This window comes from Cotesia glomerata, linkage group LG1, assembly GCF_020080835.1.
Source record: "Cotesia glomerata isolate CgM1 linkage group LG1, MPM_Cglom_v2.3, whole genome shotgun sequence".
Lineage (NCBI taxonomy): Eukaryota > Metazoa > Arthropoda > Insecta > Hymenoptera > Braconidae > Cotesia > Cotesia glomerata.
The window spans coordinates 12,916,932-12,941,235 of NC_058158.1; the positions used below are offsets into that span (position 1 = coordinate 12,916,932).

At 27.1% G+C, this 24,304-nt stretch overlaps 1 protein-coding gene and 1 long non-coding RNA gene across 7 annotated transcripts in view; one reads left to right on the forward strand and one right to left on the reverse strand.

The window, feature by feature from the left end:
* The window catches only part of LOC123261367 (homeobox protein abdominal-A homolog), a 226,508-nt gene that overhangs the window by 101,530 nt on the left and 100,674 nt on the right, over positions 1–24,304 (forward strand). For all 6 annotated transcript variants that reach the window (XR_006508674.1, XR_006508672.1, XR_006508670.1 and 3 more), the window contains one exon: positions 12,067–12,110. The gene's annotated coding sequence lies outside the window, so the exon portion shown is untranslated. Of the gene's footprint in view, positions 1–12,066; positions 12,111–24,304 lie in introns of those variants that run through there.
* Positions 1,888–22,729, reverse strand: LOC123261399. The gene is made up of 3 exons (XR_006508675.1): positions 22,406–22,729; positions 4,389–4,723; positions 1,888–2,490 (listed from the first exon to the last, which is right to left on the reverse strand). It is a non-coding gene; the product is annotated as an uncharacterized LOC123261399 (long non-coding RNA).

Genomic DNA, 24,304 nt, shown 5'->3' on the forward strand with positions numbered 1-24,304 from the left:
AACAAACACATCAAAAAAAGAATTAGTGAAATCGGTCAAGCCGCTCACGCGTGATGGTGTGATCTAAGGAAATAGAGATTCATTTTTATATATATAAATTATTCCACTGTTCTTATTTCCGTTTATTATTATCGTAATTAAATTTAGGTTTCAAATGTTATTTTACAATTTATTAATTAGACAAAAATATATTGCATTCAAATAAAATAGTTTAACACAGTACTAACACATAAAATAGAAAAGGTACAGACCTGTTTTAGGAATTCAATAATTCCAATCATGTAAAAGACATAAAGATTGTGATAGAGCTTTAAATCCAATCACCAAAATGTTATATTTCTGAAAAGCTCCAATTTGCACTTTCGTCAAGCGAAAAGATAAAACAAAGCATTAACAATGAATTTAACTGAAAAATTTATTTGCTAAACGGAAGCTTTATGAGTTGCATTGAAATTTATTATGAACGTTTTTATGTTCATAAGTTATATGTTTGAAGTTCCAGTACATATTATGGGTACTATTGCAATGTACATAAGTATTCATACTTTTGTTTTTTTGTATCATTATTTATGATCCCTTCATCTGATCCATTTTTGAATAAATTAATTTGAAATTTTGCACTATATTTTATACATTTTTTTGAAAATTTTCAGAATTGCTTCTAGTTAAACTAAATAAAGCTGATTTTATATTAATAATCAAATTTCTTAGAAATATTAACTCAAATAAAACAAAAACGTGGACTAAATTAGTTGATACGTAAAAACAAAGCTGTAGATCATTCGTTATGATTTACTACTTGAATTTCAAGACTATATAGTTCAGAGAAATATAATGATATCTTTAAATTTGTGTATTTTGAGGAAAATAACTCTTTATCTCGTTCCACAGTCTAGGAAATGCTTAAAATAAATATTAGAATAAATATGCTAACTCTACAATTCCATTCAATGATCGAATCTTGTTTCAAATTAATAACTTTCAAAAGTGTTTTTTCTGAAATTTGTAATTAAAATTTTTAATCTTTTCTCAGAAAAAAAAAAAATAGCTAATAAATTATTTTCGCTATCAAAATATTAACAAAAATTTGACAATATTTATGATTCTTTTTCAACAAATTTATTTTTGTAAGAAAAATTAAATAAAATTTTCCACATGTAAAGATTTTCAAAAACTATAGTTTTTTTGGTATACCGACGCAATTTTTTTATAATATTTTGCAATGTGTATGTAAAAACTTATTATCAACCAATCAAAATCAAATTATGTTGAGAAATAACATTAACAATTAGCTCAGCAAATTACAAAATTGCATATAAATTTATCTCGATCATCACTTGACCGTAAAAAAAATACTGTTATATTTAGTGATGCTTAATTAGTTCCGCATAATTTTCTCAGGATTCATTAAAAAATATTTTTTAAATAATGAGTATATTTGTATATTATAGAGGTATACCTTGAAATTTTTTCTATTGAAACGTAACTTTACATTGTTAGAAAGTTACAGGCGTTAAAAAAAAAAAAAAAAAAAAAAATATTCGATTATCGTGGTGTTACATTCAAGTACAGCGGGTTGATATTGAGTCGTTAAAATATTTTTTACGACTTATTGAGACTGAAATTGGTCTAGCAAGAGAAGTTCTGTGTTCACTAATAATTTTGATACTTATTAGCTTTATTAATAATTTAATTTAAAAACATAATAATCTAGTGGCATGTAAATAGTTTATTTTTATTAAACAATAAAAAGAAACGAGTGTAGGGAATTTTTTGAGAATGATCTTAGAAGTGAGGAATAAAAATAAAATAAAAAATATCGCATTGCTTTACATAAAAGTAACACATAAAATAGAGTATAAAATTTTTAACAATTCTTTTTTTCATTAAGTGTCCGAAAATTAGAGAATTTTTAACTTGAATGAAAGAAAATCTGAAAAAATTCTGGCACAATGTAGCAGATGAGAAAACACAGTCGCTATGGAGCTAGATTCCAGATTTCGACCAGAGGTCGTATCGATCCGGTACACTGAGGGGCTATGAACCACGAACCACGAGAGGGTTAATGGTGTTGAAGCTGAGTGGAGAGAAACAGTCTCATGCCGCAATGTCGGGTATTCCCTGGGCTGTTGAATCGATTTAACACAAGAGAGAGCTCTTGCGAAAACCACGCGAAATTTCACCCTCTGCCTAGTTTAACAAAGACTGCCACGTTACGTCAATATCCAAAAATTGGTTGGGTGGGATATGCAAAAAAGAGGCGTGTCGATCTGTCTGCTCAGTGGTGCTTTGCGGCTTATAATATTGACCTTCCTAATTTTTTATTGTAATCGGAGAGTATTATCTTGCAGCTGCTTGCCAACAATGCCAGCATCACTTGAGTTATATTGTTTTTCGACTATTTTTTAGAGACATTATGTTTGCCTAAATAATCCGGCTTGTTCTTTATTCTTCACGTATTTTTCGTGGAAGTCCAACCACAAATTTGATCTGCAAAAAAGGAAATATTTTATGTTGATGCTTTAGAACCAGAATTTTTATGCTTACTCTACTAAACACTGAATAGAAAGAACAAATTGTTATACACGTGCCATAAGCGTGTATACACAAAAAAAAAGGTTAACTATATCCTAAAATATTTTGATCTTCAAAAATTTGTTCTTAGACCATAAAAGCTCTTTTTGTTAATTCAAAATTTTTTTTTAAATTAATAGCTCAAGAAGTAAATACTTATCTCAAAAATATCAATATTTTTGGCTTGAAAATATTAACTTTTTTACAAACTAAAAATAATAGAAAATAAACCCTAGATCAGGCTCGAGCCTTGATTGGACCGCGCTCTTGAGAAAAAGAGATACCACTTCATAAACACAGCATTAACATATTTGCTCCGAGGGCAACAATACACACACTTTTTTCTTGTGAGTGTATTCAATTTCTGTGTCTATCCGTAGTTCGTCACGAAAGTTCTGTTTCTTTAAGCAAAGAGGTCGCGTCTTACAATAATATGGGTTATTATCCTACGACCAAAAAACTCTGACAAAACATTTTCATGATAAAGCGTCTCACAACAAAATATCCCCGACAAAACATCTCATTGATGATGATAATTAGGGCCAGGACTTTCACAGTTGTTTAAATGAGCATTCATATGTTTAACCTCAAATTTGAATAAAAATAAAACGCGAACTTCTTGACCCTAATGATGATGATGATGATAATAATAACAATAATGGTTATGACGGTAATATGGTGATGATTAGTGCCCGAAATTTTGCTACCGTTCAAATAATTGTTTTCCCTAGCGATGATAATCATAAATCATAATAATGATTAAGATAATGTCAATAATGATGATGATAACGATAATTATTAATATTATCATTCTGCGATTCTATTACATTATGACTGCATCTTCCTTAAAAAAATAATAATCATCCGATGGTGGTGGTGGTGTTGGTGATGATGATAATGATAATACTGCTGAGATATGATAACATGAGAAATGATTCCAGATAAATAAAGATATGAAACCGTTTTTTTATATAACTTTTGAATTTTATGATCAATCAATTTGAGACAACAAAATCTCTTTTGGTGTTTAAAAAACTACATCACATTAAAAAGTTATTGTTATTTAAATCTTCTGAAAAAACGCTTTCTTTTACATAACTTAAAAATTTTCTAACTGATCAATTTTTTGATTTTTGCAGACAAAAAAGTATTGTTGTGCTTGAATTTTTTTTAACTAAAACATGAATTTTTCATAGCCAAAAATTTATATTTTTTAACACAATAAAATTTTTTCGAATCAATGAACGAATTTATTTTAGTTCAAGAAAAAAATTAGAACCAATGTAGTTTTCTTGAATCAACTAAACTCTTTTTCTATGTGTGTAAAAATGATACATGACTGTCGAACTTCGGAATTAGACTGGAATTAAGTTATAAAAATGTTATCAACTGTACTAAAAAGAAAATTGGAGATATAAAATTTTTCACGTTATGAACTTGTTACAAAAAAGTGAATTACCATTCGTTCTCCTTACGTAAAATATTTATTGGTTTATAAATAAGCTCTCAGAAAAAAATCATATATCTAAATGAATAATTAAATAAAATAAATGATTCAATATTTTAGCGAGTTTATCGAAAGTTCTAAAAGCAAAAAAAAAATCAGTCCATAAATGTCAAAGAAATTTATTCTCAATTGTTGATACGGCTTTATCGATTTCATGGGTGCGGTATTATATGATGAGCCTTGAAATTATCAAAAGCAAGTAATGAATTGAACTTTTAATTTTTAAAAAAAACATAATTTTATTCTAAAAATATTATTCTGAAAATAAGAAAGAATATTTACAAATAATTTATAGATCAAAGCTCACACTTATTCAAGCATGTATGGTTATTTATCCTCCATTACTATTCAAGTTAAATTGATATTGCATTGGTAGATAGGAGGCGACTCATGTGAAACGATCCAACGGGTATACTAAGGGAAAATGTATGTGCATCAGGACTCTCGCATCTTCTTTCGTGAAATAGCGATCTGGCAGCCCCGGCTATCTCTTGTCTCCTTTAGTTTCACCATCACGTTCAGTCTGCAGCCAAAGGAGTCGAGTCTTTCTCTCCCCTTGCCTCCTCTCGGATAATCCAATTTATACGCCGGATTATTCTAGGGGCGTCGGTGGTAGGTTCGTCCTGGTTCTCTCTGGGATCGCTGGAATTGCAAATAATAAAAACAGGAGTTAGAGTGAGCACCGTAAGTGGGAGAAAAATAAAACAAAATTTAAGAACCAACACGCAAAGGGGATTCGAGAAAGAATGGACGTTTTCCAGTTTTGGTAAACATATATTCTCGATCGATTTAATAAATTCACTAAATTATTGTTCGAGTATCGTTTACGTGGTTTTGCTTTTCGCTTTCGCCATTTTTTCTTCGATTAACTAATCAAATTGATATCTTATTTTTACTTAAAATTTTTATAGTACTACCCATTTATTTCCAACATTGATATTCCATTTGGAATTGCAATGTATAAATATTTGTACATTTAATTGAATTTCGCATCAGGTTTTAAAAAAAAGTTTTTTTTTTCACGTATAAAATCAATGTCAAGTTTATTTCCGTCATGGTTACTAGTTGTATTTATGTGTAATGAAATTTATACAGCCGGCGCTAGTAAAAGATTGCCAGCACGCGTCAAGAATTAAACTCACTTTAATGAATCTTTGTTTATAATTTAATGTGTCTTGTATTGTCGAATAAAACATTAGATTCTTCGAAAAATATTCAAACATGAGCTTCCGTCAAGACCGACGCATTTAATCTATAATAATAAATTTAATTTAATTGGACATTAAATTCATGAATAATTAAAGATACACATGAAATAATTTAAAGGTGGCGAACAATCAAATTGACGAACACACTTATTGACAATTTAAAATTCATGGGTCACTTCAGCAATTTACTGCAAGAGCTTAATCAGATAATCGTTTATAGCTGTATAGTATAGTGATGCCGTTTAATTTTACTTTTATTTTCATTTTAACCGATGCTTATCAAAATTCATGTGGCAAATTAACGGTCTGTAGAGATCATTTTTTCCGGTTTTGATTACTTACTGAATTATAAATGATGGCAATTTAATCAGACAAATGACAGTCATAAAACACAACAATCTTTGTTTGCTTTTAAGTAATGTCCGACATTAATTGTCTTAAATTACCTGTGAGGTTATTTCGTCAAGTGTATCATTTGATTTACGGGTATATAAAAAAAAAAATGATCCATTAAAAAATCTGTGAAAATCGGTTGACCGCGCAGGCCAATCCTAGAACTTCCCGCTAAGTTTGAATTTAAAGCGCCTTAAAATGTGTTTTTTGGTTAATATTTGAGCTTTTCAAGCTCAAAGCACAGTTTTTCACATATTGAGCTTGAAGAGCTCAAAATGTATTTATTCATTCACAGTAAAAAATTTTACGTCATTGCGTCAAAAAATTTTGTATTAAAAATTATGTTAAATAAAAAGTTTTATGTTAAATATTTAACACTTTTTTGTGTTGATTTAACAGAATAAGTGTTAAATTTAAAAAACAAAAATTAAAATTTTTTTGTTTAGCTTTTTTTTTTAATTTCTTTGGAATGGCTTGATGGATTAAGACTCAAATCTAATTATATCTAAGTTTTGATAAATCCTTTCTAATGCCGTGTCGTAAAATTTAATTGGTTGATTCGTTTTCGAGAAACCGTACGAAAAAAATTTACTTGCACACACACACACACACACACACAGTAAAAAATTTTTCGTCATTGTGTAGAGTGTTAACATTTGTGTGTTGAATAATACACTCTAGGGTGTAGCATTTAACACTCTCATGTGTTGATTTAATGATTTAACACACTAGAATGTTAAATTCTACACACTACACGGAAAAAACAATAAGTCACTGCACATCCTCGCATAGTATACTCCGTGATATCTATAGTAAAAAAAATTTCAGACTATAGTCAATATCCTTCAAAGTATATTAAATTATTTTTGGACTGTACTCCGTGAAGTCTCCGATTCAATCGATTAATTTTTCTGGTTATATCGCGTAAGATTTCACGGGATATAATCTGAAAAATTATTTCGTGTAAATTGAATTATACTCGGTTGAAATTTGGATTATGCCCACTTCATTTTTTTTCTAGCGCCTGCGCGTAAAGTGCTGTTTATAATTTGTGAATTAAAGTCTATCAGCATATTGTACATTAATTAAAATATAATCAGGGAATTATATGAGTGTGTGACTATTTATATATTTTGATATGTAAAAATATTTTTTTCTTAGCCTAACATTTTTAAGTTCGAAGAGTCTAAGAAAAGAAAAAAAAATTAGTAAAACGGTTCACCCTAAAAGCCATCCCTGCAACTTCCCGCTAATTCCATACCTGGGCGCTTAAAATTGTACTTATGACGTTTTTGAGATTTTTGAGCTCAAAATATAATTTATGTGATATTTTGAGCTCGCTGAGCTCAGAGAGATAGTATTTCTATGCATTTGAACTCTTCGAGCTCAAAAGTCTGATAGAAGTTTCATAGACCACTACTTTTGGAATTTTCAAACCGCAATAACTTTTGAATGGATCAACCGATTTTCACGCGGTTGGCGGCATTCGACGCAGTTTTATTAGCCTCATAAAGAATTTTAAGGTTTTAATTGATCGAACCAAAAATTTCGGAGTAATTTTGAAAAAACACTTTTTTTCGGTTTTCTTTCGTTCACGATATATCTCGAACGAATTAACCGATTTCGACCAGCTTGGTGGCGATCGGCGTGGTTTTTTAATGTCTTGAGCTGATTAGTTTTTGGAATCGATCGGTGGAGCCGTTTGAAAGTTATAAAAAAAAACCACATTTGAAAAAATGTTTTTTCTTAGTTTTTTTAAGATTTCTCAAAATCTACTGATCCAAATCGGAATAAATTATACTCAAAATTTAAGTTCGGCCAAGCCCTTTCAAATGGCACCAACCGCGATAAATTCGGATGAGCCGTTCAAAAGTTATAAGCGGTTCACATACTTTCATACACACACACACACACACACACACACACACACACACACACACACACACACACACACACACACACACACACACACAGTGACAACCTCGCGGGAGTAGTCAGGGAAGCTTCCTATGATCTTCAAACGTCGAGATCTGATGAAAACTCGATTTTTGCAAAATGGGGTGAAAACAATAACTTCCCGATTTTTGAAAATTTTCAATTTTCTTAGCGGGAAGTTAAAAATTCTTTAGCGAAGTATATATATATGTACACGGAAGAAAAGGTTTCTTTAGAGCAAATAATTTTTTGGAAAACAAGAAAATAATTTTGAAGAACTCAATCTTCTCAACTTGAGTAGAAAAATTCTGAAATTAAGAAATTTATATTTATCACTTGGAGTTCCGAAGTGAAGTAATTAATCACTCCGCGTAGGGAGTGAATCTGGAGTTTTTATTTGCGGAGTGATTTCGAATTTCACTCCGAAAAACATCCGCGTTCGGAGTTTTTAAAATAAATAAAATAAAATAATAAATATATTTCTTCTGTGCGTGTGTTTGTCACTGAACTCCTCCTAAACGGCTGGACCGATTTTAATAAAATTTTTTGTGTGTCTTCCGGTGGATTCCAGAATGGTTTAGATTCACAATTCAGTCCACGAGAAAATGTTTATTTAATAGATTTTTTATTTATAAATTGTTGTTGATCTTGACTACCCACATACACTTTTCATATATTTTATAAATATCATATATATAAGATATATGAAAAAATTCATGTGGTTACTCAAATGAAAGGTCTCGATGAGTATAAAATCATAATGGACTTATATTTATGAAAATGTTAATAATTAATGAATGATAATGTATTTTGTTAACTAATGATGTTTTTAACGATACAAGCTCATTCCGATGTCACACTCATCAAGAGCTGTCATTTGAGAACCCACATGCATTTTTTATATATTTTTCATAAATACATATATATAATATATATATATATATATATATATATATATATATATATATATATATATATAGCAGCATATATATATATATATATATATATATATATATAAAATATATGAAAAATTGATGTGGGTACTCAAATGAAAGGTCTTGATGAGTGTAACATCGGCATGAGCTTATATCTTTAAAAACATCATTAGTTGACAAGATACAATGTCATTTCTTAATTATTGAAGTTTGAAAGATATAAGCTCATCCCGATGTTACACTCATCGAGTTCTTTCATTTGAGTACCCACATAACATTTTTTATATATTTTATATATATGTTATTTGTGAAATATATAAATATATCAAAAATGCATGTGGGTACTCAAATGAAAGCTCTTGATGAGTATAAAATCAGAATGGGCTTATATTTACGAAAATGTAAATTATTGAAGAATGCCCATTGTATATTGTTAACTAATGATGTTTTTAACTATACAAGCTCATTCCTAAAATTTCTAAATTTAAGACGCGTGTACATGACAACGTCTGTCGGGTCCGCTAATATATATATATACATATATATATATATATATATATATATATATATATATATATATATATATATATATATATATATATAAAATATCTACCTATTTTTTGACAATTTTTAATTATAATTAATTTATAAAAAAAATCAAAAACATTATAATAATAATTAAAATGAAATATTATTAAAAATAATAAATTAAATTTTTAATAATTAAATATAAAAAGGGTTTATAAAATATTTTCTTTACAAAAATTTCCCTATTAGCACAAGCGAAACGAAGTTCACGTAAACCTGCGGCCGGAATTTGACGTAAAGTTTACGCTAACAGTAGAGCAACAGTTATACTTATAACAGTTGACGTGAAGTTAACGTTAACTTTCTGCAACTTTGCGTTAACTTTGAGCGAACCTTTCGGAAAATTCCGGCAATAGATTTACGCTAACTTGATGTGTAAGTTAAAGTCAAGTTCTGGGAAACTGTTGCAAATGCAGCGGTTGACGCGAAGTTAACATAAAGTTGACGTAAACTATTGAACATCAACCTAGTTGATGGTCAACCTGTGCTAACTGGGTTATTTATTTCTAAATTCATTCATTTTGGGAGTGAATGCGGAGTGAATTTTATTATTAATAAAAATTAACTCCTTCTCGGAGTAAATATCACTCCCGCTGGGAGTGAATCAATTAAAAATCATTCACTCCGCGTTCACTCCGCAAATTTTTTACAGTGTACTGATGAAAAAATTAATTTTATTCTACAGAACAATTCTGAACAAAAAAATATTATTGAAGAGTTTGACTGTCTTGAATCAAGTAGAAAAATTAAAATTTTTAATGATTGAATGATACATTAGTTGTTATTTATCACTTTTTCTGATGATCGATTAAAAAATTTTAAGGAATATTGATAAAAATAAAGATATTATCAACGTAAAAAAACGTCTTTTTCAATATAAATATTGTTGACGCAGATGCTTTCTGGCATTTTCATTTATTTACCCGAGATGTTATAAAAATTTAATTGTTTCTACCAGAGTTAACATACTTATTAACAAAACTAATTATTATTGATGTTGATCTATTCTGTAGAAATTTAAGAGTAAATTAATTCTATCCGAAGTTAATTATATTTTCCCACATCATGTTGTTTTGAAAATAAGATACAGGTAACAGTTAGTTGTAAATTGAATACACAAGAGTCTTAAATCGAGGATACAAAAACCAAGAGATAAAATTAAAACTAAGTTCAAAATATTTGTTTCAAATTAAATTATAATCAAAATGATTAAATTCTTCAAAATTATTTTCTTGATTCAGGCTCTTCTACACTGATAGAAGGATTTGTTTATAGTTAAAAAGATTTATTAATATTTAATAAATGAATATCAGATTTATTAAATACTAGCAGTCTGCCCTAGCTTTGCACGGGTATTAAACAAAAATTTCCAAATTAATTATAATATAATATAGCCTATGTCACTCGGGAATAGTGTAGCTTCCCAACAGTGAAAAACTTGTTCAAATCGGTTCAGTAGTTTTGGAGCCTATATTCAATGCAAACAAACAAACAAACAATCAAATCTTTCCTCTTTATAATATTAGTATAGAAGACAAACAAATCATTTTAAATACTAAGAAATATTTGTTTAATACTAAAAAGTGGTCTCTCATAAATGATTTGTTAACTATTAACAAATATTATTTAATACAAATAAATCCTTCTATCAGTGTATTGAATCAAGTTAATTTTTTTTTCTGCAACATAAAGTACTCGTACTTTAATGCTATTTCATTGCACTGAAAGTTTTTCTAAGTCTACAATTTACTGAAAAATAATTCAACGATTCATTACTCATCAGAGTACACTATTCTTATCTTTAAAATGCTGCAACAAAAATGGAATTTTATTGCTTCTCTATACTGAAATGTTATCCGCTCCTTAATGTGGATTTTTTTTCTTTTTTAATTTTAGTGATAATTGGCTGAAAAAAATATCAACTTATATTTTAACATTAGTTTATATACTTGAATTATCAGATAAAAATATTAAAATTGGAGGGTTTTGAGAAGAAAGACACATTTTCGATAAACATGCAATCTTATTGAAGTTTCGATGAAACAGACGTATTAAAGTTGTCTACCTTACTACGAGTCTCGTAAGCCATCGTTTTATATGTGTCGCTTCATTTTATATACGTATATTTGAGTATACATGTGATCCTTTAAGCTGTACAATTTAAACTTGGCAACAACGATTGCGCGTCACAAGAAAAGTTTGTCGGCAGAAATGCAACAAAGATAAAGGACCGACCTTTATGCTGTATTAATTTTTTTAACTTTAAGCCTGCGGGAGGATATTATCATATTAGCTCATGTTTTACCGTACCATTCGATACTTTGTACAGAGTTTTAATGAGTTTATTGATGAAATTAAAAAAAAAAAAAATTTATTACTCATTAAAACACAATTATAAATTCTCCTTGGAATTGAGTAAATTCTTATATAAACTTGTCATTATTATTATCAGTAAGCTGTTTATTTATTTATTGAATTTTGCAATTTTTGTATACAATTTTTTAGTGCGGACGGAATATTGATAGGTAGAATAAAAAAAATTTAAGAATTTCAAAAAATCTAAACCATTTAAAAATTTTAAAGGAATGATTTAAAATTTCAATGGTAATTTATTAACCATTGAAAGGACATAACATAAAAAACTTACGATAGAAGAAGCGACAAAAAAGCTAGAAAAAAAAAGAAACCCTTTATACAATTTTACAGCCGCAATAAATGAGTTACTTTCTCCAACCCTTTTAAGCGGATACAAAATCTTGACTTTCTCTCCGAAAGTTTCGGCGGTCAATTTCTAGTCCTTTTCTATCTGACTTTTTTATTACCTTTATCGCTTCATGCCCAAGCCTGAAAATCCTTTACTCTCGAAATTTTCTTACGTATTGTTGTCAAACAAGTCCGTTTTACTATACGTATTTTTTCTTTTTAGATTACTGCCATGTCGAACCATTAGAGATGTCACACCCTGCAGAGGTGAGTTTTCTCAAAATCACTAATGTTCAATCTTGAAAATTTGACTAAAAAATGAAACCAAAATTTGACAATTCAAAACTTTGACGATCAAAAGTTGATTTTAAAAAATTTATAAAATTTTAAGCAAGGTTTTATGGATTACATATATGAATTATTGGTAATTAACGTCAATTAGAAATCTAACAATGTATCAGCTATGAATTTTTAAAATCGTCCATTACTAAAAGTGCATTCCACGTAAAATTTTTTAACTAAAAGCAAATAATTTATTGTAAAATAAATTTAACTGACTCAAATCGCTAGATCTTATATTACGGATTCCGAAATGTACCTGAATTTTATTATTATTCATTGTGAAGTTCAAAATTTGAAATAAATTAATTTCTCAGTATTGAATTGCTCATAGTGTAAATTTAACATGTTTTTCTACACCTTTTTGTTTTAAATTAATCAACACACCAAAATTGTTAAGTATTCTACACAAAAAATTTTACACTTTAATAATGATAAAAATTTTTTACTCTGTGAGAATTAATCGATTACAAACCCTTAAATCATTTCAAATGAGACTGTCTTTCATTATTGTAAAATATTTATGTCTGATATACTTAAAATTTTTGATTACGAAAAAATAAAAAAAAATTATGTTAAAAAAGTCAATCAATCTCGATTTAAACAAGTAATTATTTAGATATGTAAAAATTGTTATGCATATATTTGTATAATAAATTCCAGCATAATTTCTATACTATAAAATTTGTTGGTACTTAATTAATTTTTATAACGCTCATTTATAGGTAGTAAATTTTCTTTTGATAAATAAGTAGTATAGACTTAAAAAAGTCTGCGCACACAAGTAGCGCCGTCGCATTACGATATTGAATGATTATAAACATTTGATAAAAAATCTAACTCTGAAATTGCAAAAGAAGACAAACTAATGTGGATGTTATTTGATAACGATTTTCTAAAATTTTTATTTTTTTAAAATCTGAATTGTATTTATATGACAATCCAATTATAAAGACTTTTGTATTATTTTACGGGTTTAAGTTAAATGTAAATGTTTAATTTTTCAAATAATCGACTGGTTGTATGCTAAATTTTTTATAATTTTCAAAAATTTGTTAAGAAATTTATTTATAAAGCACAATAGTAAATCAAGTAATGAACTTGTTTAATTTTTCGTCTTGATTGAAGATATTGGAATTATTCACAATGATTTTATTGATTCAAGAATTTTTCTCTTGAATCAAGTCAATTTTTTTTCAGTGTAGATTAAGTAAATTATTAACGAACAAATACAGTCTTTTATTTACGTGTATTCAAAATTTTTCAAAAAAAAAAATAAATAATGAATTCGTTGGTAATCATCACTCATAAATTATGAAAACTGTCTGTTGTTGATTTTTCCACGCAAAAAAATTAATAATTTCAATTCTAGTGTATCGAAATGACTTCACAAAAAAAGAATAAGATTTAAATATTTTGAATAGTTGAAAATGTGACAAAAAAATTAATACAGCAGATTATTTCTTAAATATTACTTAAAATACTGAATTTCTGAAGTGAAGAAATCTGCCGTATATAATGCGTCACATTATTTATATTACTTTGTATATTAAAAGATTGAATAAAATTCTATTCTTGTACATACAAGTTTATCCAATAAAAGTTGTCAGTTTTTAGATTTGAAAAACTCAGTTTTCAAATCTCAAGTTACTGCGTTTAAAAATAAAACTTTGTTGTTTTATAACTTTTCTTATTTAAGAAGCAATATTTTCAGTGCCTATATTACGGAAATAACAGTTTACAAACAGTTTAAGTTTTGGAAATATTTTTGTAAGTAAATCCTTTAAAAGCTCTCTTGAAAGGATCTTAGAAGCTTACGAAAGTATTTACGGTTGTAATAATGAGCAATTACATTACAAAATACTAATTATATCTTTGATAATTTCTTAATTGGTTCTTGTCATTTTCATTCTTGATTGACAAATTAAAAAAAAATGATCTTTATAAGTACCAAGAAGTCAAAAATATTATTATGCAAGAGAGAAAATTTGATCAGATTTATAAGATGTCACAAAAAAATGCTATAGAAGAATTCAACCAGTCGGATATCATAAAAAAAAAATAAATAATAATGTTTATAGCAAGCGCAGTCAATAGAAAATTATAAAAAGTTCGAAACAGTTTCAGAGTAAATCAATAAAAGAAATAGTATTGAATGAGTATGTAACAAAGAAAAAAATTTTTTTCTTTTTGAGCTTAATAAGAGCTTTGTTTTTGAGAAACATTTATTTTTTTACTTACATCTTTTTAACCCCAAATCTTTCAAATATGTACCAAAATACATACAATAGTAATTTATTCTAATAATACCTGCAATCAAATATATCGGAGATCAATAAATTACTACAGGATTTTATCTCCTTATTTCAAATTTCAAAAATTTTTTTTTGAATTTTTTTTTTATCAGAGATACGACTAAATAAATGAATGAAACGGCTATATGGATAAATAAATCCATAGATCACATCGTATCTTACATACCGTAACTTATAAGTTACCACAGCCACTTAAAACTCTAAAATGTAAATAAAAAAATAAGTAGAATAATAAATGTTAATCAATAATTATTTACAAAATAAGTAATTGTAAAATATTTCAAAGACATCTTCAAGCGACGTGAGATTCATTTAAGAGTCAAGAAATCGATAGTAATTTCACTTCGATATGCGAAATTTGCTGAATTTTACATTCACATGTTCAATAAGTTTTTATTTATTTTATTTATTGTAAAAAATGGACAACTATTCTATACTTATACTGATTGCGAGCTTATCAGTTTGCATTCAAGTGACTACTATCGGGCATTAATGTAATATTAACATCATTTGACTTTAAATTCTACGTGCTTGTTGACTTTTTATAAATTTATAAACATCAATTCATATATGAGTAAACTCTTATTAACATTTTTGTTTATTGAATTTGTGACTAACGATAACTTTCGATAAGAATATTTTTTATTACTTGGCGATAGAAAATATAAATTATTATTCAAAATAAATGTTGTTTATATCCGAAAAAATGTTACCGAATGTAAATTATACAAATTTTAATATTAAAAGTTAAGAATTTTTTTTAAAATATAAAAATTTCAATATTTTCAGAATTTTAATAAAAAATTATTTTTAAATAGACTTACTAATAATACTTAATGTGATTTATTTTATAAATTTTGAAATTTATGAAAGATTAATCCGTAATTTTTACTAATTAAAATTGTGAAATAAAGAAGCAGTTGGCGACATTACTGGATTAAATTCTGAAAATTTTTTTATATTGAAATATGAAGCCGTTCAATGTCTTCTTGAGTAGACTGTGGATGTTTTTTATCGCTTCTGATTGTTAAAAAATATTTTATGGCCCAATATATTTCTATACGCACATACAGTTCGATAAATAGAGATGTTTTAAAATAAAGTATTAGTAAACATTCGAATTCGGATGATATGTTACTTGAAATGAATTGCGACGTACACACATTTACCCTCTGAGAACGCTGACTGTATCTAATCGTTGTATATATTTAATTATTGTAAACATTACTTAAAATTATTTATTTTTGCGACCGAATTATATATTTATATCAATTAAAGTTTTAGCGCCTAGCAGTCAAATGACCAGTAGATCTAAATTCAAGCCAACGGATGGACATTCCATCTTCAATATTGGTCGAGAGACATATTCTCTTTTTTACATAATTTCGATGGGGATCCACCGAACTTGAATACTAGTGAAGCTGAAAACTTTTGTTTATAACTCGAACAGATACCACAAAAGCTTTCAGCTTCACTAGTACTCAAGTTCGGTGGATAATCATCGAAATTATGTAAAAGAGAGAATATGTCTCTCGACCAATATTGAAGATGAAATGTCCATCCGTTGGCTTGAATTTAGATCTACTAGTCATTTGACCGCTAGGGGCTAAAACTTTAATTTATATATTACTTAAAATGTTTATCTCGTTAATTAATTACAGTAAAAAAAACATTTTTAATATTTTTTTAATATAAGTTCAGAGATTATATCAAACATAAAAACTACAGAGTTTTTATATTAATTAGCGTATTTATTACACGCTCTTTAACGGTTAAGTATACTTGTAATTTATAAAATTACTTGACTATAATTTGTGAAAAAATTTTTAATGAGAAAAGTATATAAATAAAAAATCCCAATTACTTATTTAATTATTATTATTTAACTAATTTTTTGAGCAATTTATTTTCTCTAAAAAATTTAAACTTGAAATGAATTAATTTTTTCTATAACTTTCTTGCAATTAATATTTTCATTTCTAAAAAGGCGTATAATAAACACTATTGATCATGAATATTGTATTGCACTATTAACTTCAAAGTTATCTTTGAAAAATTCAAAGATCCGAAACAATAGACCTTTCCTATTTGCGGTCCTTTTCTCTATACAACAATGAACGCATAAATTATAATGAACCTGTTCGTTACAATCAGCTAATATTGGAAGCTGAAAAAGAAATCTACGGAGTAGCAAAGCAAATAAGTGGTAAAACGCTTTCATGAAATGTCTTGAATCTATGGAGGCAAATTACAACAATCCCTTTTATCTTGCAGTAAGTTAGCTCAATAGGACCCTATCATCTAGTGTAAATAAATACTGTCGGTATTTAACCAAACAAAAGACGATATTTTCAATTCATACATATGCGGATAAGAATAACATTGCATCTGAAACCTATTAAAATTAATCAATGTTAAAATTTCTGAACGTAAACATGCCTAGAAAGGTTGTGTTTAAAAAATTTCAAGATTCAGCTAGAAATTTGAAATATTAAAATTGATCATTGAATATTTTTTAAACATCAGTCAAAATACTAATTTATAGTTTACAATTAGTAGTTTAAAATTATTTATCTCTGACATGAATTAGTGAAAATTTTAATGAATTGGTAAATATTTACTTATTTTAAGTAAGAATCTATTTTTATAAAATATTTGCATTGATTCAAGATGAAAAATCTTCAGTCAGAAACAATTTCTTAATTCAAAAATTTTTCTTCTCTACTCAAGATAATCAAACTCTTCAAAATAAATTTTTTCTTCTTAGTCAAATACAAATTCCAGTAAATTTTCAGTAATTGAGTTCAGAAAGATTAGATGATTACAGATGCTCACCACAAGGTTTCATCATTTATTAAAACAAAGTAAATAAATTTTTTCTCAAATCGATCCTTAAAATTTTTAAAACTTTCGCCTAGATCTGTATCTACCTAACAAGACAGTAAATTTATTGTTTTTTGATGAACATTAAATAGAAACAAAGTAAGTTGAGTTAGTTATTGTTATTGCTATTACAATCTTGATTTCAATGTACCATTTATAAATTAACTCACTTAAGAACTCACGCACTTTTATATTCTCTCGTAGTCCAAAAGATCTAAGACAAATGTTTCCGTCTAGTGACAGAAATTTTGGACAAAAGTGATCAATGTTCTGGGATTTCTATGGACGTCCCTTCGATAAAGCTGGATGATTTTCCGGGTTTAGTACAAATTAACGAAGATTTAAAGATTAATAAATGTAAAAATGGGAACGAGGGACCACCTAGTTTACGGAAGTAGAGAACTATACAACGGCATATATTAATAACCGTTATCTCATGTCTCATGTGTACTCGTGACTGGGATGTCTGTATCTATGGATATGCACCAACTCGAATTTTTAGCAAGTACCGAGAGAAAATGATGATGCGAAAGAGTGGGAGACGCGGTACGGTTTCCATTCTCCGGTTAAAGTTTCATCTCGTGCCCATAGCAAGTCGCAGCATCTCGCACTCATGATGGCTGACGAAGCAACTCCACCCATTTCATTTTGCAAAGGTCTTCTTCTTTTTCCTCCACGCATCGCATCTCATCATCTTCTCCCGTTCTATCTACTTCGCTTGCTCTTACATGTAACCGCAATTCAAAAGGACTGACCCAACTAAACCCTTATTAAAGCTCCCTTTGCCAAGCGGCCATCTTTCCTCGGGGTTGGGCCACCAAAAGAGTCCGTCTCATTGGTTGGAGAAGCTATTTTATCATCTCGCTTTCTCATGTACATTTGTTGCTAACTACTGTTGCTTTTCTCTTTCTCTTCCTCTTCTGTTCTTGCTGGAAGTTACCAGCTATACGACCTGTACTCGCATCTTACACTTAGTATCACTGATAGAACTTCAAGCTTTTAAATTATCTTCTGGGCACATGATCTACACTAGACCACAGTGCTTAATTTCCTTATTAGGCTTATCATTTTTGCTAATAACCCTCGTCACAATTTAATAATATTCATTATATTAGGAATCAGCTGGTCGTAGGAAAGTTAAACTATATTCGTCTTTCGTGCAATAAAAATCGTCGGCAGGAAATTCAATAAAAGTTTATTTTGACAATGCTTGAATTCAAGAAAATGAAAAACTTTTAGTGATAACTTGATGTAACAGAAAATTCAGAAAAAAATGTGATTGTTTTCATTTGAAATAATCTTTTTTGTGATTATTTTTTCAGAGATGTATTTAATCATTCGAAAGAATTTATTATTGTTCAATCATGTGAGGAAAATGCATAGAAAAAAAGAATTGTTTGTTGGAGAACAGAAAAATTAATATTTAAACCAAAAAAATTATTTAGAAAAATTAAGATTTTTTTTTCATTTTTTGGTTTAAGCATTAAGCTTTTTCCGGAAGAGAAAGATTCAAAATATTTGAAAATTGGCGCTTCCAAGTCTTTAGAAAGAATGTTCATGAAAAAATCGAAAATGATTGATTTAAAATCAAAATTTCGATAACTTTCAGCTTAAAATTTTTAAAGGGGTTTTCATCTCAATAAATTCTTCAAAAGAATTCAGAAAAAGTCTGTCATGATAAAATTTGAAATTTAAATAGATTTTTCCTCTGTAAGTTTTGCTTTTGATAAAAAAATGTTCACATCTAGTTAGATCTCGAAGTTTTTTGGTGTGGATTAGCTTTACTTGGTTCAAGAATTTTTGTACATAATTCAAAAAAATTAAATTCCTTGGATATTTTCTTGAATTTTATCTCAAAATTCATTTTTCTATTAGTCTATGTCCTTTCTAATTTCGGTTAGAGAAGAAAAAAATTACTCATTTAAAAAAATCAAAATAAAATTTTCATTCACACACTGAAAAATACAAAAAATAACTTGAATCAAGAGAAAAATTCTTAAATTAAGTAAAATTCACTTAAACCAAAAAATGTTTCTTAGTTTGAGAATTTTTCAACTCAAAACAAAAAGATTAAATTCTTCAAAATTATTTACTTGATTCATAAATGCAATTAGAAAAATTAAATATAACTATCATAAACGATAGTAATCACTATTTCAAAAACTGACGCTACCATGACTTAAGCACGCTTTCCAAAAGTTTCAGAATTTATTTCGAAAATTAAAGCTTTTAAATCCGGACCATCTGTTGAACTCACATAAAAGAAAATTATTTTAAATTAAATTTTTTTAAATAGCATTCTTGGGGACAATGTTTTTTCTGGCCCTGTAGAATTTTCAGGCTACTAATGAGTAATGAGCTTGTATATACTATCAATTTATATGTCATAATTAAGTTTAATCAAAACTATTAGAGTAATCACGGCGCTATTCTCGATGGCAGAAACTTAACCATGTCTCGATTAATTATAGATGTTAATTAGCAAAATCGTTATTGCTAGAAAACATGCAGTTTACACTAATAAGTATAAATCTGCGTAAGTATCGTCACAAACATAAACATGCTCATCGTTTAATAACTCTACAAATAACTACTGAACATATTTTAATCATTTAACATTTTTAATATTGTAATAAACATTTTTAATATTGTAATAAATAATGTATTTCTGTAATTTTACATATCATCCTTTTTTTATAATTTTGAAGAAAATGATATTCATAAGTACGCAAAAGTTTTAAATGTATTTAATATTTTAAGTTTTTGATTAAAAATAAATTTCAATTGGATTGATATAAATTATTGCTCATAAAATATTTTAAATATTAACTACTGAGCTTTAAAATCAATTAATTTATTGAAATTTAAGATGTATTTTTATCTGTATATAAGACGATATCTTCCAGTTATGAAGAAAGGGGTGATTGTATTCTCAGTAAACTGTAATAAAAAAAAATTTATATTGACCATTTACATGAGGATTTAAATTATGATGTTATTTACGTGTCGATCTTAAATTTAAATTTTATGTCCCTATAAACGTGATTTAAGAGCTATCTATAGAGTAATCGCTTTTGAAAAGCATTGTTTTAGTGTGATCTCGATTTTCTTAGTGCCAAAACATTATTTCGATACAATTCGAAAAAAGTGAAAAGTTGCAATATATATGATTAGTAGTTTGAAATGCTATTGCTATTATATTGTAGAAAATTGTTCAAGAAAACTCGTTAGGAAAATATTTTATTCTGAAAAAAAGTTTAGTGATTTACAAAAATTATTACTTTCGTCCTCTGTTTGTGATCTTAATTTTTTTTTCTTGATTTATACAGAAAAAAACAAAGCAAAACTGTGAAAAAATTTCTTTATATCGCAAAACTATTGTTTGCTGTTTTTTTTTTTTAGTTTTTCCAGAAAATTAATTTGCACACAAAAAAAAAATTAACTTGAATCAAGAGAAAAATTCTTGAACCAAGAAAATAATTTTGAAAAGTTTCATTGTCTTGAATCCAGACGGAAAATTCTTGAATCAAGTAAAATTTACTTAAATCAAGAAAAATTTTTTTAGCTTAAGAACTTTTTTATTCAAATCAAGAATGTAAAGTTCTTCAAAATTATTTACTTGATTCAAGTAATTTTTTTTACAACCGAAATCATTTTGGGCAAAGCAAGCTCAAAAAAAATTTTTGAACCAGATAAATTTCTCTTGACGATGAAAAAAACTAAACAATATGCTGAAAAAAAATATTAACTTGAATTCAGTAAAAAATTCTTAAATCAAGCAAAATTTACTTAAACAAAAAAAACTTTTTTTAATTTAAAAATTTTTCTGTTTAAATCAAGAAAATGAAGTTCTCAAAATTTATTTACTTGATTGAGGTAAATTTTTTTTTCTGTGTATGATCATCGATTTGTCGATCTTACACTTCAAAGCAACTTTAGCAAATTCTAGTAATTTTATGTTAGTGATACGATATCTAATTTAAAAAAAAAAATCACAGTTGAACCGTACATGATTCTCAGAAATTCATTTATTTATCAACTTTCGACATGATAAAATTATAGACAAACATAAATACATTTATCGGCACTTTTAAAATATAAGTATTTTAATCCGACTTCTGCATATCTCTGACTTGTCCATATATTTAATAAATGTATACTTTCATCTAATAAAAATTTATCTAACATAAATACTGGTTTATTAGATACCAATAAATGTTACCACACAGAATCATATATTTGTAAAAAAGCTACGCAACATATATAAGGCATTTATTTTTTGCGCAAAAATATATTAACATATAAGGTAAAATTAACACATAAAATTTGCTTTAATATGGCTTCCAGTAGCTCTAGTTTCAAGTATTTTGAAACTAGAGCTAGTTCGAAAATAATTAGTGACTTAATTTTCATTTATTTTATACAAAAATGTGCAGTTACAAGAAAGGTATAAAATTATTGTCCATACGCTGATAGAAAAGTTGATTTCATTCAGAAAAAAAATCTTAAACGCAGAAAATCATGTCTCGAATAAAATAGAAAATCTCGTAAACGAATGAATTTTTCTGCTTGATTTGAGACAAAACAATTGTTTGAAATTATTTCCTTATTTTGAAATGTTTTCTCTTGAATCAAATTAATTTTTTGATCATTATATAGACATAAGAAAAAAATAACTATAGCTCAATTAACAAAAAATTTTTTAACTAATCACATTATTCTAATTCAATTTTAAATGAAAATAAAATGATTATTAATCATTTTCCAAGCTCTACATTTTACTCAAAATATGTACAATAAAAATTTATTTTCATCTGTATTTACGCGGAGAGTTTTTTCATTGTGGAAATTATTCCAATCAGCGAATATACGTGAAGAGAATCCTTAAATATTTTTATGGGATGTACCCTGGCATTGATTCGCGTTTCTATATTTCCATAGAGACATTGACGAGGCCAGATTTATATTAGCTTCTTAGCATCAGAAGATAAAATTATTAAAAATAGAAGACAAAGATTTACTTACATAGATTTTAAGTTTTTAAAAGTATCCTTATCTAGTTTGAGGTCGTTTGTGTTTGCGAGTTAAAAAAAAACTGACCAACTCTTTAACTATACAGGTAAAGTGAAATTTTCATCCCTTCCTACTTTTTAGATTACATGAAAACTCTTTCACTAACTTTAGAAAGTTAGGTATCCTTTTTTTTATTACTCTCGCAACTTTCACCAACCCTTTTAAAATCATAAATATCTTCGTTAACCTGGAATGCTGTACACTGTATACAGTCAAGTCTTTACTGTAGTGACTACAATTGAATTGCGTTGTATTACGTATACTATGCTTAGACGAAATATCTCCTAAAAACTCATGGAAAAAACTTTTTAAATATTTACAGGAGGACGTTGAGTGAAATAGCCTCACCCCTTCATTCTAAGACATATAATTTTGTTAACCGTTTTACTTAACGTGATTGTTTTGTGTTAAGTAGCAATTTTTTTTTCATCTTGCCGTAAAATAAAAAATACATCGGGAATAGAAGTAAAAAAAAAGTATCATAATTTACATCACCAGATCGCATAATTAAATTTTTGGTATATTTATAAGCTTTTTTAAAGTTATAAAAAAAATATCATTTATGAAATATGAGAATCTATTAAATTATTGCTACTTTAAAATTCAATGCTTTATAAGCTATCGCACATTTTTTTAATTTTTCGAGGGCTGCAAAAAATGGATAAATTTTAGCTTTTTACAAGAATGTACGAAAAATCAAAACATTTTTCAGCTGCTCTGACAAATTCGTAACATAGACTTAAGGGATTCAAGATTTTAAATCACATAAATAAGTGTGTGTAATTTTTATCTTGGAACATTGGCATGAATTTCTCTAAAAATAGATTTTTGGAAAAAAATTTTTTTTTAACTATCTTACTTTTGATAAACTTAAAAAAAAAACATATATCTGATGGTTAGAATAGATTTAAGCATGAAAATTGCAAGCAAAAATGTCAATTGTTTGAGTTTTTATGGTTCTTAATAAAAATAATATCTAATTTTTATAAATTTATCTATTTTATTATTCAGAGCGTAAAAATCAGGATATTAAAGAAAAAATTATTAATCAATAACTCAATATTTGGATGTTGATTGTAAAACATAATTGAAGTCGCGATTTTTAATAATTACTAACCTTATATAAATTTTTAAAATTTTAACTCTTTAATAAGTTGTAAAAAAATTAATTATTTGGTAAAAAAGTTAATAAAAAGAGTTAAAAACTTAGGTATGAAATGGAGGAGAGAGCGAATTAAGCACTTAAACTTTAGCGAAATTTTCAATGAGATTTATTCCAAATCTTTACCCACTTATATTAAAATTAAATTATTGATCATAATTGTATTTTTAAGTGGAATAGACGATCATAAAAAATTTATATAATTTAAAATTTTTTTTACAAGTGATGTGAAAAATTAAATCGTTATCTGAAGCTTTTGATAAAATTTTAAAAATACTTAAAATGGAAAATAATAAATCAAAAAATTTAGTGATAAAATTATAGCAAAGTTTTAATTAAGATTACTTTCAAAAATTCCTATACTTACCGCAAAATTGAACTTTTTCTTATCATTCTCTTTAGAGTAAGCGATAAATTATCACCGATGTTCTTAGAAAAGAAAACTCCTTACATTTACTCTCTGAGAAGTTTCTATTCGTAACTTAAGTAATAAATTATTTACCAAGTTTTTTAAGGTCGTAGTTCCACCGATGAGTCAATAAAAATTTAATCAAAAAGTTTTCTACTTAGAACATCAAAGTAATATAACTTAGCAATAATAAGACTAATTCTTACAAAATTTACTAATCGGATAAATGTAAAACGTATATTTTTTTTACTCAATTAGTAAGTGTTCATTTTTTTATTAA